This window comes from Microcaecilia unicolor, chromosome 6 (assembly GCF_901765095.1).
Source record: "Microcaecilia unicolor chromosome 6, aMicUni1.1, whole genome shotgun sequence".
Classification (NCBI taxonomy): domain Eukaryota; kingdom Metazoa; phylum Chordata; class Amphibia; order Gymnophiona; family Siphonopidae; genus Microcaecilia; species Microcaecilia unicolor.
This window is the reverse complement of record NC_044036.1, coordinates 81038737-81052095: the sequence shown is the minus strand read 5'-3', so window position 1 is coordinate 81052095 and position 13359 is coordinate 81038737. Positions and strand designations below refer to the sequence as shown.

General features: G+C 45.7%; 1 protein-coding gene across 2 annotated transcripts in view; it reads left to right on the top strand.

The window, feature by feature from the left end:
* The window catches only part of FRRS1 (ferric chelate reductase 1), an 86742-nt gene that overhangs the window by 15577 nt on the left and 57806 nt on the right, over positions 1-13359 (top strand). Inside the window, exon 1 of one of the 2 annotated variants that reach the window (XM_030205531.1) lies at positions 7140-7357. The exons of the other annotated variant lie outside the window; for it this stretch is intronic. The gene's annotated coding sequence lies outside the window, so the exon portion shown is untranslated. Of the gene's footprint in view, positions 1-7139; positions 7358-13359 lie in introns of those variants that run through there. 2 annotated transcript variants of the gene reach the window in all.

The following is a 13359-nucleotide window of genomic DNA, read 5'->3' as shown; positions in this document are numbered from 1 at the left end:
TTTTTGTTATAGTTTGGCGTGTCTACGTCGATTCTAAGTGAGCTCCCTTTTTGCGTTTGCTACATGTATAACTACACATATACATTTGGCTTCAAAATTAACCTAGCAGCATTTATTTATTTATTATTTATTTCCAGAGGTTTGATATACCGCACGAAGTCCAGCATGGCTACTGCGTGGTTACTAATATATTTAAAATAAATGGGAAGGAGACACGAGTGACAACAGAATGCAGATCATTCAAAGGTCTCAGAGAATAGGTGGGATTTTAATTGTGATCTGAATTTACTATAAGAGGTTTCCATGCGGAGAAAAGGTGGGAGGGCATTCCAGAGAGTGGGACTTCGAAGCTGAAAGAAGATTTCCAAGAAATTGTTAGGCTAAAGGAAGGAAGGGAGGGTAGGGTACAACTAACAAGTTCACAATGGAAGACTGAAGAGAGTGAGCAGGGATATAGGAGAGGATGATTGAGTGAAGGTAAGCAGGGATGGACGAGAAATGTGATTTGTAAATAAGACGAATAATAGTAAACTTAATACGTGCGGAGACTGGCAGCCAGTGTTCTCAGCGAAGTAGTAGAGTGACGTGATCAAAACGGTGAGCCAAATGCAAAAGTTTAACTGTAGTTGATTGAATCAGCTGACGGCACTTGATGGACTATAGAGGGAGACCAGCGTAAACAGAATTCTGACTGGGATACTTATACATCTATGTAAATATGTGCAAATCCACACACACTTCAGAAAGGAGGTTCCATTAGTTCTGAGTAGGATTTCTTTTTGAAAGAATTATTGAATGCTCTAGTATGCTGAATGAAGCACTACTTCTGAATAATATTTAAGTTTCCTGATAATAGTCACATGCAGGTCTAGGCACTAGTGACTAAAGGGTTTTTCCCATTTTGTGGCTCTGGGGAAGTACTTCATACTGCAACAGCCCTGTGGAGATGTGCATCAGCAGTAATGGACAGCCCCCGCCTCCTCTCATCCCCACCAGCTGTAAGCATATGAGCTGTTTTATCCTAACCCACTCTTGTCTTCATTTTTATGAAAGTATACAAAAAACCCCCAAAATGATATATTGCTCCCTTTTCAAACTCATGACACATACTATGTAACAATTTCCTAGCTGAAAACAAAAACAGCAGATCAGAAAGATGAGTTTGCGTGGACATACAAATGAATCCTGATCATATTAGTGAATTCTTTCAAAAAAGCAGTAAATAAGTCCTAATAAATAAATTATCATAGTGGTGTGAAAGGGAAAGAAGTGGTAGGGGTTGATATGGAATTATATCTGGTGGTAAATTAAATAACCTTATGTCTCTGTTAAGTCCTTTTTATGGCAACTTTCATATAGTTTTCAGTGCTTGCGGGCCAATGGGTATGTTGTACTGGGGGTGGGGTAGGGTTGTCAAACGGCTGGCATTTATTTGGCCTGGCTTGGCTGGTTTTCATAAAGGGAGGCTGGTAGCTTGCAGAACAGGAAACTAGCCAACGTAAATACCAGTTTTCTGATAACCATCATCCTCTAGACCAAATGGGACTTCCACTCCACTGCCCTGACCTCCCCTTTCCTCCTCATGCACATTCTCTTCCCTTCTCCACACTTCAGCTTCTTCCATTTATTCTAATAATTGTTAACCAGAGTCTTTCCTCTGGGCATGTTCCAGAATTATTGCAGACAATTGTCAGACCAGTTAAGAAAAAAACAAACCCGGATGTCTCATACTTTCCAATTATTGTGCTGTGTCTACCTTATCTTTTGAAGCTGATTGAGAAGTTGGTTTTCAATCGGATTTAGAATTTTGTGGATAAATCTAATATCCTTCACCTATACCAACTCGGTTTCCACCCTGGCCATAGCACCGACACTGCAATTACAGCTTTATTGAGTAATCTTCTGTTGTCTAGATTCAGGCTGGGTAGCACACACTGTCTCTCTAAACCTCTCATCTGCCTTTGGTGTAGTAGATCACTCCCTTCTTCTCCACTGGTCTCAGAGGTCAGGTGCTGAAGTGGTTCACTTCTTTTCTTTATTCAAGGTCTCCACAAACCTAAAGCCTCATCTCTCCATGTGCCTGGATATGGAATGCCACAGGGATCAATTTTATCTCTGTTACTTTTCAACATTTTCTTATGCCTACTTCCTACCTTGGTGTAGAACCATGGCATCAGTAGGTTTCATTATGCAGATGATATTCAAATTGCAGTTTACATTGATCCATAATTCCCTGAACTTACTCCACTAAACTCTTTTCTTGAGACTGTATCTGCTTGGCTTCCTCACCATCACCTCATTAAATGCTAAATCTCTTGCTATATGGATTTCAGGAAGACTCAGTCACCCTACCATCTCTCCTTGCTTTGTGGGTTTTCCTATTAGGTTTACCCACTGTCTCCTATATTTGAACATTCTTTGAGATCCCATGTTGACATTTGAAGCACAAGTTTCAGCTACAATCCAATTCTCTCTTTTTTTTTTTGAACTCCAGCAAATTTGCCCAGAAAAATGTTATTGGCATATTCAAACCCAATACACACTTATTCATCTTTGCCCAGATGATCAAAAGCCCTGCGCTGTTCCAAACAGCGCCCTAAAAATAGCGCCGGGACAGCGCATGGCTTTTCTGCATCGATGATCAAAGATAATGCATGCAAATCTAAGCAGCGCTATTATCTTTGATTATCATGTTTAAAGTGCGGGAGAATTGTGCCGAGCATGCGCCATTTTGGGCGTCGACTGACTGGAAGAGGAGGGAGGCAGGCAGGCTGCGTCCCTCCTCCAACAAAAGATAGGGGGGCCGGGAGGGGGGGTGTCACGACACCACAGCACACCAAGGACCACCAGGGAATCTAAGGACAACGCTGGGGGGAGGATTTGGGGTGGGCTGGAGGTCCACCGGACCTCCAGCCCCCCCCCCGTCGATGGATCACAGTGGGAGATCCTTTGGCCGGAGGCGGCCAATCAACGATTTCTGGGGGTTTCGGGGGCTGGAGACCCACCGATCCTCCAGCCCCCCCCCCCCCGTCGGTGGGTGGGAGGGTAGGATAGCGTTTTTTGGGAGGCGGCATGGGTTCGGGGGTGCTGGAGACCCACTGGATCTCCAGCCCTCCGTGAACATGGGGGGGGGGATCGTCGGGGGGGACCGGAGGTCCACCGGACCTCCAGCCCCCCGTTCGGGTTTGCCTTGGGGGGGGGGAAGGGGGGCCTGCCAGCATGCAACTGCATGCTGGACAGGGCTCACCATTCCTCCCCAATGATCCGCAAAATCTAACGCTAGCTCGGAGCTGGCGTTGATTTTGCTGCGGCCAGCGACCCAATCTTTGGCGCGCTGGTCGCTGATCATTGGGGATGAATGTGTTAAGCGCCAATTAGCATGCATTTGCAAGCTAATTGCGCTAGAAGCCCTGTTTAGCATGCATTTGCATGCTACTTGCGCTGAGAGCCCTCGAGTGCGCTGTTTTAGGCGCTCGAGGGCTCTGATCATGGGTCGGCTGCAAACTCTGGTGCTAATATGGCGTTAACAGCCTCTAGTGTCAGAGTTTGCTTTTGATCATGAGGGCCCTTGTCTCTTCATGGCTTGATTATTGTAATCCACACAACACTTGATATGTCTACTCTTGAGTAACTGAAATAGACCACCACAGTGGACAGACAGGTTCACTATCCTGCTTATTTCCGAAGGAGATGACCGGCCATCTTCCGACACAACTGCTTTCCGTTGCAGGGCTGGCCAAAGTTAAAGGGGGCATTTTGGCAGGGTACGGAAGGTGGGACGGGGGCGTGGTTACGAGATGGCCGGCTTCGGCCAATAATGGAAAAAAGAAGGCCGGCTCTGATGAGCACTTGGCCGGCTTCACTTGGTTCATTTATTTTTAGGACCAAGACTCCAAAAAGTGCCCCAACTGACCAGATGACCACCGGAGGGAATTGGGGATCACCTCCCCTTACTCCCCCAGTGGTCACCAACCCCCTCCCACCCAAAAAAAAATTAAATTTTTTTTGCCAGCCTCAAATGTCATACCCAGCTCCATGACAACAGTATAAAGGTCCCTGGAGCAGTTTTTAGTGGGTGCAGTGCACTTTAGGCAGGTGGACCCAGGCCCACCCCCCCCCTACCTGTTACACGTGGTGGTAAATGGGTGCCCTCCAAACCCCCCCCTAAAACCCACTGTACCCACATGTAGGTGCCCCCTTTCACCCCTAAGGGCTATGGTAGTAGTAGTAGTGTACAGTTGTGGGGAGTGGGTTTTGGGGGGGATTTGGGGGGTTCAGCGCACAAGGATAAGGGAGGTATGCACCTGGGAGCACTGCAGTGCCCCCTAGGGTGCCCAGTTGGTGTCCTGGCATGTGAGGGGGACCAGTGCACTACAAATGCTGGCTTCTCCCATGACCAAATGCCTTGGATTTGGCCGGGTTTGAGATTGCCACCATTAGTTTCCATTATCGCTGAAAACCAATGCCGGCCATCTCTAAAGCCGGCCCAAATGTTGAGATTTGGCCGGCTCTGACCATATTATTGAAATGAAAGATGGCCGGCCATCTTGTTTCAATAATACGGTCGGGACGCCGCTTTACGGGGCCGGCCATATAGATAGCTGGCCCCGTTCGATTATGCCCCTCTATATTACTAGTGGTAGGAGGAAAAGGTTTCAGATGTCACCAGATTGCTCAGCTCAGTTGAATATTAACGGGTCAGAGCACAAATCTACTATTAACCAAAAACCTCCTCCGTCCTTAACTTTTAAACACACTATTTTTTCTTATCAACTTTTATGCGAAATGTTATTTCAAAAGGGTACAAATCTCTCATATCAGTATTTCATTCTGTCTTAAATTGTAACCTTGTGAAGGCAGTTAACTTAAGTTGTTGCAATGACACTCATCTGGAACTACTAAATCCCAACAGGCACCCGTTTTGCTGTCGCTTCTTCAAGGGATAAAAGCCAGCAGTCACCTGATTATCGTAATGCGGAATGTACTGTTGGATTAGGCCTCTGACCTTCACCTTTTACAATCAGATCAAAACACAGCCATTAGACTGGTATGCAATACTTCTAGATTCAATCCTGTTTCTCTGCTTCTGTACCAATGGCTTCCTGCAGTCTGTGAAAATGTAAATACAAGCTTGCCTGTTCCACATGTGAAGCAGCCCACTAGCTGCCATGCCTAAAGATGATTTCAGACAAAAACCCCTCTCAATAATTCTAATAGCATTTTCAACAAGCTCCTCCTCCAGTGTGAATTGATAGAATGAGGCTATGGTTGTCAAAATACCCACGAAAGAAGGATGCTCAGATGCTTTTGAATGGTTTCTCTATTGGTTTCCAAATGCCATTCTCTGGCCCTGCTGAGACCAGTTACACCAGAAATTCTGCATCCTTATCACATTTACCACTGACAGTACAGGCTAAACTTGATAAGGAAAGAGCTGGGATGGATTGTGGGAACTTTTATTCATAAACCTGTTCCTAAAATGATATCGCCATTGGCTATTATCCCAAAGAAAGAGCCAGGTAGATCATGCTAATTCACAATCTGTCCTAGGTGATGGGGGTTCAGTGAATGATTTCTCACCCCCCCCCCCCCCCCGCAAGGCGTGCTGTGTCCGGTATGCTTCCAGGTCAAATGCTGTGGTCGAGGTTCCTTCATGGCTAAGGCTGAAATTGAATCTGCCCGATTCTGGGCTTCCACTTTCGTGGTCATTTCTATTTTGACAAATGCATGCCTATGGGTTGCTCTGTGTCCTGCTCTTACTTTGTCTTACTTTGCTTACTTTGAGCATGTCAACACTTTTCTACACCTGGACTGTGGAAGAACATGTATATAGTATTTTATGCATCATCAAATATTGGCTTGTACTTGCAGAGTAGTGTGAAGCCGGAAAATGAGGACACACAGGTGCATAAGCGACTACAATACCAGCATTTCTCTATATAAAACGCACCTCCAACGTTCTAATGAAGCCGGAAGCTGTAGTTGTGTAGATCGCTGTTTGCCCATGAGTGTCTGCCCCGCCCTCATGTCACAATGTGATGATGTCGAGGGCGGAGCACTCACCGAATCGCATTGCTCACCTGTTACTACGTTACGAAATGTTATGTCAGACGCATCACGGACCTATAAGAACGATGGACATGAAAAAAGTAAGGAGTATCAGCAGCTGCTAGAACTCTGAGGGAGGCGGGGAGGACCCTGGAACTGGGAGGGGGACCCTCAAACTGGGAGGGAGGGAGGAAGAGGGGGGACCCTCGAACTGGGAGGGAGGGAGGGGGTCCCTGGAACTTGGAGGCAGGGGAGACCCTGGAACTGGGAGGGAGGGGGACACGGCCCTGCAACTCAGAGGGACGGAGGGAGGGAACTACCCTGCAACTCGGAGGGCAGGAGGGTGACAACACATTTAGCCTAACAATCCCTTTCAAAACATTAATTGCAGAAAGGCAATACCTTGCTAGCGCCCGTTTCATTGTTTTCAGAAACAGGCCTCTTATCCTAGTTTACACATATTTGTGACTGTCTCTGGGAAATGGTGACTAAAGTAGTGGATCCAAAGTGTTGAGAGTGGCTGATTTTTCATGTCAGGGGTCCATAAGCAGTCTGTAAGTTACGTTTGAACTTCTGTAACTTAAAAAAAAATGTTCACATAAAAAGATCGGGTTTGAGCTGTTGTATTACAAATTGTTTGCTCTAACAGACTTAATTAAAACCCTATTTTTTTGTTTCTGGTGACTTTAATCACCTTTTCCCAGAGACAGTCTGAATCTAGGTGTTCCTTATAGAATTATCCCCCTCTCCCCCGCCCAAAGTCCTAGGACTAGTAGCAACAGCAACCCTTATGCAGCCCTCCAATCACCCAGTGCTTTTGTCTCTTCCCGGCCCCTATTTCTTTACTCTGAACCAGCACACACAAACACCGATCATTTCTCCTCTCAGATCCCATGCACGGTCCCGGAAGCCCTCTTTTGCAACATTCTCGCACAGCTCAGCTTCAGGCTCCCTCAGAACTGCCAGCACTTCGTCTCGCAACTACCCCCCCCCCCCCCCCCCCCCCAGCTCAGCTGTTTGCATCTGCCGTTTTTCCAAGGCTCCCTAAGCAGCAGCAGCACCTCTACCACTGCACATGCTCTGTGCTCCTTCACTTCCGCATCTCACAGCGCCACGGTAAAGCCTTCACCTCTGGCTTTAAGTTAACTCTAGCTCTCCCAGCGCTCCTCTTGGACTTCCGGCACCTGCTCCTTTCACTGACAGACCAACAGATCCTCCTAAGCAGCTTCCTGTGCTGCTGCAACATCCCAGCACATCGACAGCCAGTGCAGCATGAGGAGGACAGCTCCCCGACGGTGACCATCTGCAGGTATTTAAAGTGAAAAATGCTGTCACCTCCTCCCCCCCCATGACAGTATCAGGTCGATCATTCTTCTTTACCACTGAACAGGCTGTATAATATTGGTCTAGATGGTTGCACTTTGAACCAGCTTCCCTCAATAATAGATCATTTTGTAGTTCAGGAAAAATTCTTTCTCTGTTTTATAGAACTGTCATTCAGATCTTCCTTAGGAGTCTATTTTGTTAGCTATTCTGTGTAATTGTATGTATTTATTTAGATTTATCTTACAGCCTTCCTTTTTAGAAAATGAGGATGGCTATCTCAGAGGCGCCTGTAAAATCAGTAATACCTGAAGGTGAATTCAGATTTGCGCAATAGGGTTGATCCAGTTCTGGGCATACCCCAATGCATGCAGGGACTTGTAGCCTTGCTTTTCTTAAGGAATTCAATGGGGAAAAATCAGAACCACAAGTCTCTGCATGCAGTGGGGTAAGCACAAGACTGGACCAACCCTGTCAGGTGAATCTGGATCTAATTGATAATCCTAATTATATTCAGGTACGCTATTTCCCCGTCCCCAGTTTGTATGTGAAGCAATGGAGGGTTAAGTGACTTGCTCAAGATCACAAGGAGCAAACTGCAGGATTTGAACCAGGCTTCGCTGGCTTTTAACCCAGCGCTCTAACCATTAGGCTACTCCCCATGCTAGTCTACCTGGCACCTTTAGCAGAGCTGATTTAATTTTTTAAATTGCGATGGTACACAACCTGCCATGCAACCCCAGTGTTAATCAGGCAGTTTCAGTTCTCTCCAGCAAGCTTTACAGATTAGCACAGTAGCTTGCTCATATCAAACTTAAATGGAATTCTTCAAAAACTGAAGGGGGTTTTCTTTTCTCATGGCAATTTTAACCCACTTCTACTTCCACCAAAGTTCTGGGAGTAAAACTGTATATGACCAGTTTACACATACTCAGCCTGGTTAATTTAGGACTTTTATGTTCCACCACTAACTGGATTGTGCCCTGTTGGTCACCTCAGATGTTCAATCTTGTTATTGTGCCTCTGAAAATCTGGGGATCACCCTGATGGTAGGAAATAACTGGGGAGAAACCCTACCTACCTAGCTAACTCCTGCTGAATATCAGCCTTATAATATTCCTAGACTTGGTACAGTTTGGAGGTGTAAATAACCACCTCTCTCATGGTTTATAAGCTTTGATCACATCCTTTCTGAGTTATTTTGTTTCCCTAACCTGTTTAGCCACCTTCATATTGGAACCATTTCATAGTTTTTATCATTTTTGTTGCCCTTCTCTGCCTCTTTCCAGTCCTATTATCTTTTTAGATTAAGGGCAATTGATAAAAATTGAAAAGGTTGTTGGTTTTTGTTTTTTTTAGGGGGGGATTTATTAACAGTGTACCACACAATGTTGTCAACCTCGCTTATTTCCCACAAGTTTGGGCTTCTTTTTTTTAACTTGCGTTTTTGTTTTTAGTTTGTGGGTAGTTTGTTTTTGGAATTTTTTCTTTTAACTCACTTGCTTTTGGGCTTTTTCCCGCTAGCAGGAAATAAGCGAGGTTGGTAAACCTTCTGAGGGGTGCTGCGATGCAACCTGGCTAGCAGGGAAACAGGAAACACACCAGGGTTGCCTCTGAATGAGAGAGTTCTCTCTTTTTGGTGCTGTGTCAGGCTGTGCCTCTGACCTATCCCCTCCCATGTGGAAAGAAACTGGAAATATATCAGTGTGAGTGAGGGAGTCTGGAGAGAATGTCTGATCATGGTTGTTCAGTTGCAGCCAGGAACCAGCAGCAAGCCAAGCAGCCAGCCGAGCAAGCCACTAGACTTATGACAACAGTGTTTATTGTGGCCATCAGGCCAGCAAGCCACTGGAGTTATCATCCCACTGTTATTGTGGCTAGTCAAGCCAGCAAGACAGCCCAGCAGCCACCAGCTAGCTATCCAGCCTGCCCCAATGAGGCATGACAGCCAAAGCCAGACAGCTAGCAAGCAAGTGAGTAAGCCAGCCAGGTAGCCAGCCAAGCAAAGCTAGCCAGCTATTATCATTTTTTTTAAATCAATGAATTACTGTTTCTTCTTGGGTTAAAAAATGAACTTTATTATTAGGCCTGTTTATTTACAATGCTTGTTAGGCCCACAAAATTGCATGTGGAGGGACATAATTGAACGGGGCACCCAAGTTTTCCTGAGGGCGTCCTCACAAAGGGATGGAGAAACCCATATTATCAAAACAAGATGGGCGTCCATCTTTCGTTTCGATAATACGGTCGGGGACGCCCAAATCTCAACATTTAGGTCGACCTTAGAGATGGTCGTCCCCGGTTTTCAGCGATAATGGAAATCGAGGACGCCCATCTCAAAAACGACCAAATCCAACTCGTTTGGTCATGGGAGGAGCCAGCATTCATAGTACACTGGTGTCCCTGACATGCCAGGACACCAACCGGGCACCCTAGGGGGCACTGAAGTGGACTAACTGATGCACTAACTGAATGGAAAAAGCCCTTCCCTTACCGATCCCTTAGCGATTCGGAAAAGAACAGGCATTCATGAAGGAAATCACATGCAAATAAGCTGCTCGCTGTTAGCTCATTTGCACACGATTTCCTTCCTAAGGAGGGGAAGCCAGTGCAGAGCAGCCATGCGTTATGCGTGGCTGCTCTGCGCATGCCAAAGACGACTTTATACACGCAGACAAGCTGTGTGTATAATAGCCGTCTACAACCTTAAATATATTGCCATCTACAACCTTGAAAAAACACAAGTCCAGGTGAAAACGTCCAAGTGCTCGTCAGGGACGTCTTTTTTTATTTTTTATTATGGGTTAAGGGTGTCCAAGTCCAAGGGATGGAGACATAGCGAAGGTGCGCTATGCCTCCATCCCTGTGACGGGCAGTTGAGGACGTCCAAAATGTGGATGTTTCTGTGAGAAGGATGTCCATGCTTTTGCTATGCCTCTGACACCCCCTTTATTTATTTATTTATTTATTTGGATTTTGGATCACAAGTAGCAGCAATGGGATTTGAACCGGCCACCTCTGGATTGCAAGACCAGTGCTCTAACCACTAGGCCACTCCTCCACTCCACTCCCTTGACATCTGGCCGTCCCTGTGTGTGTGTGTGTGGGGCAGTTCAGGACATCCAAAATGTTTGAAAGAAGGACGTCCATGCCTCCGCTGACACACACACATTCCCCCCCCCCCCCCCCGGGGACCTGCATACTGCTGCGATGGACCTGAGTAAGATATTTGAGGCTGGCAAAAAAAGTTGTTAAAGTTGTTTTTTTTCAGGGTGGGAGGGGGTTAGTCACCACTGGGGGAGTCAGGGGAGGTCATCCCCGATTCCCTCCGGTGGTCATCTGGTCAGTTCGGGCACCTTTTTGAGGCTTAGTCGTAAGAAAAAAAGGACCAAGTAAAGAAGTCGGCCAAGTGCTCGTCAGGGACGCCCTTCTTTTTTCCATTATCGCTCGAGGACGCCCATCTGTTAGGCACACCCCAATCCTGCCTTCGCTACGCCTCCGACACGTCCCTGGGAACTTTTGGTCGCCCCCGCGACGGGAAGCAGTTGGGGACGCTCAAAATCGGCTTTTGATTATGCTGATTCGGGCGACCCTGAGAGAAGGATGCCCATCTCCCGATATGTGTCGAAAGATGGGCGCCCTTCTCTTTTGAAAATAAGCCTGAAAATCTTTCATTCAGCTTTCAGCGGGGAGAATCAAGGAATAAAATTAAGACTGTGGGGACAGAGAATGTAGGGATGGTGAGGGAATGGAATTACAAAGTCTACTTGACTGCAGGGATGAGGTGGGGACAGGAAAACATTTGCCATGAATTTTTGACCCCACTTCAATCTCTAGGGAGGAGCAACATCTTATACCACACCTTGCCTCAGGGTGCAAGTACGTTTGTCCTTGAGTCATTCATGAATCTCAGACACTAAGGACTCATCCTCAGCAGACATCTGCAGGCGTTAGTAGTTTATACATTGAATTATCTCTGTGGGTGAGTTCCTTGTTTTTGTGTTTTAAGAGAATGTTCCTACATATCAACACGTTTAATGCTGAAAAGTGTGTTTTATCATATGATTAAACTTCACAGTATGTAAAAAAAATTTGGCCTTGTTTTTGAACTGGTATATATATATATAATATTAAAGCAAAACGTGCTTGTTTTTCCATGACTGCCTGGCAACATTGGTTACCACATGTTCAGAGTCAGCATAAGGATGGTATGTACCATAGGCAAACCTCCCCCCCCCCCCCCCACCACCGTTTTGATAATTTATTTATATATTTATTGCATTTGTATCCCACATTTTTCCCACCTCTTTGCAGGCTCAAAGTGGCTTACAATACATCGTGAAGATATACAATTAGTATTATAAAAGGATCTTGGGTAACATGATAATGATAAAACATAATAGTAAAACACATTAGTAGTTTAACACGCGGGCATGATAATGATGAGACAGACTAGTAGATTAACAAGCTAGTGTTGTAAGGTATTTCTGGATAGTTGTGTTGGAGTTCATATTTATTGGTCTTTGGGGTATGCCTTGTTGAAGAGATGGGTCTTCAGTAGTTTGCGGAAGTTAGTTACTTAAACTCAATAATCATGATCATCACACAAATATGTGACTGTTGGGATGTATCGTTTTGCTTTGACTGCAGCTGCTCTTTGCTGCTGCCCTCCAACCTCCAGGTCACTGCCTAGTCTTGCCTAATAGTTGGGCTGGCCCTACACCTCTTAAGAGCTTTGATTGCTATAGTTGTTGGCAAGCTGTTCACCTGTGCTTAACTAATAATAAAGGCAGTTAGGACCTAATTTAGCAGTAAAACCTTTTCTGTTAGTGGTAGTTAAGCTTTGGACTTCAATGCCAGAAGGTGTGGTAAAATCAGTCAGCATAGCTTGGTTAAAAAAAAAAAAAAGATTTGAACAAGTTTCTGGAGGGAGAACCTGTATGCTGTTATTAAAGCAGACTTGAGAAAAGCCATTGCTTATTTCTGGGGGTACACAGCATAGAATCTTGCTATTTTGGGGATCCTGCCAGGCACTTGTGGCCTGAGTTGGTCACTGTTGGAAGCACCCATGCTACTGATGGGCCTTTGATTTGACCTAGTAAGGAAATACTTATGCAAAGGAAAGGGAATGGTTTTTGCAACTACATTCAAAACAGTTTACATAGTATTTTTATTTATTTATTTAACACATTTATATCCCACATTTTCCCACTTAGTTTTAGGCTCAATGTGGCTTACACAATACTGTAGAGGTAGGCTCCGGTTCAATAATACAAATACATAGTACTGTAGTAAGCATGTAAGAAACATAAGTATAAAGCAACAAAGAAATAAAGAGGGGGTGATGATAGAAGTCTAGTACGGTCCACATTTTGTTGTGTCGCAGGAAGTAGAAAGTTAATTTGGGTCAGAGGGGTAGGCCTTCTTAAACAAGTTGGTTTTCAGTAGTTTCTTGAAGTTAAAGATGGTTATGGATAGATCTCACGGTTTTGGGCAAAGCGTTCCACAGTTGTGTACTTAGGTAAGAAAAGCTGGATGCATAAGTTGACTTGTATCTAAGTCCATTGCAGTCTGGATAATGCAGATTTAAATAAGTTTGGGATAGGCTGGTACTGTTTCTGGGTGGTAGTTTTATGAGGTCCAACATGTATCCAGGAACTTCACCGTAAATAATCCTGTGGACAAGAGTGCAAACTTTGGAGGCAATACGTTCCTTGGTGGGAAGCCAATGCAGTTTTTATATACAGGAAAGGAGCAGCTTTGAACAGCACGGACTCCGGAGGATGAAAAAGAACTTTAAAAGACCTCGGCTCGGCTGGCGGGGGTTGGGGTCCCTCGCCAGCAAAGGTAGGTGACGGCGGCAGGGGGAGGTCGGCACTGGCAGTGGTGGCCGGGGGGGGGGGGGGGGGGGGGCCGGCAGGGGGGGCTATAATGTGCCCCCTCACTCTAGCCCTGGCCCCCCCTACCGCCGCATTTCAGATACGCCCC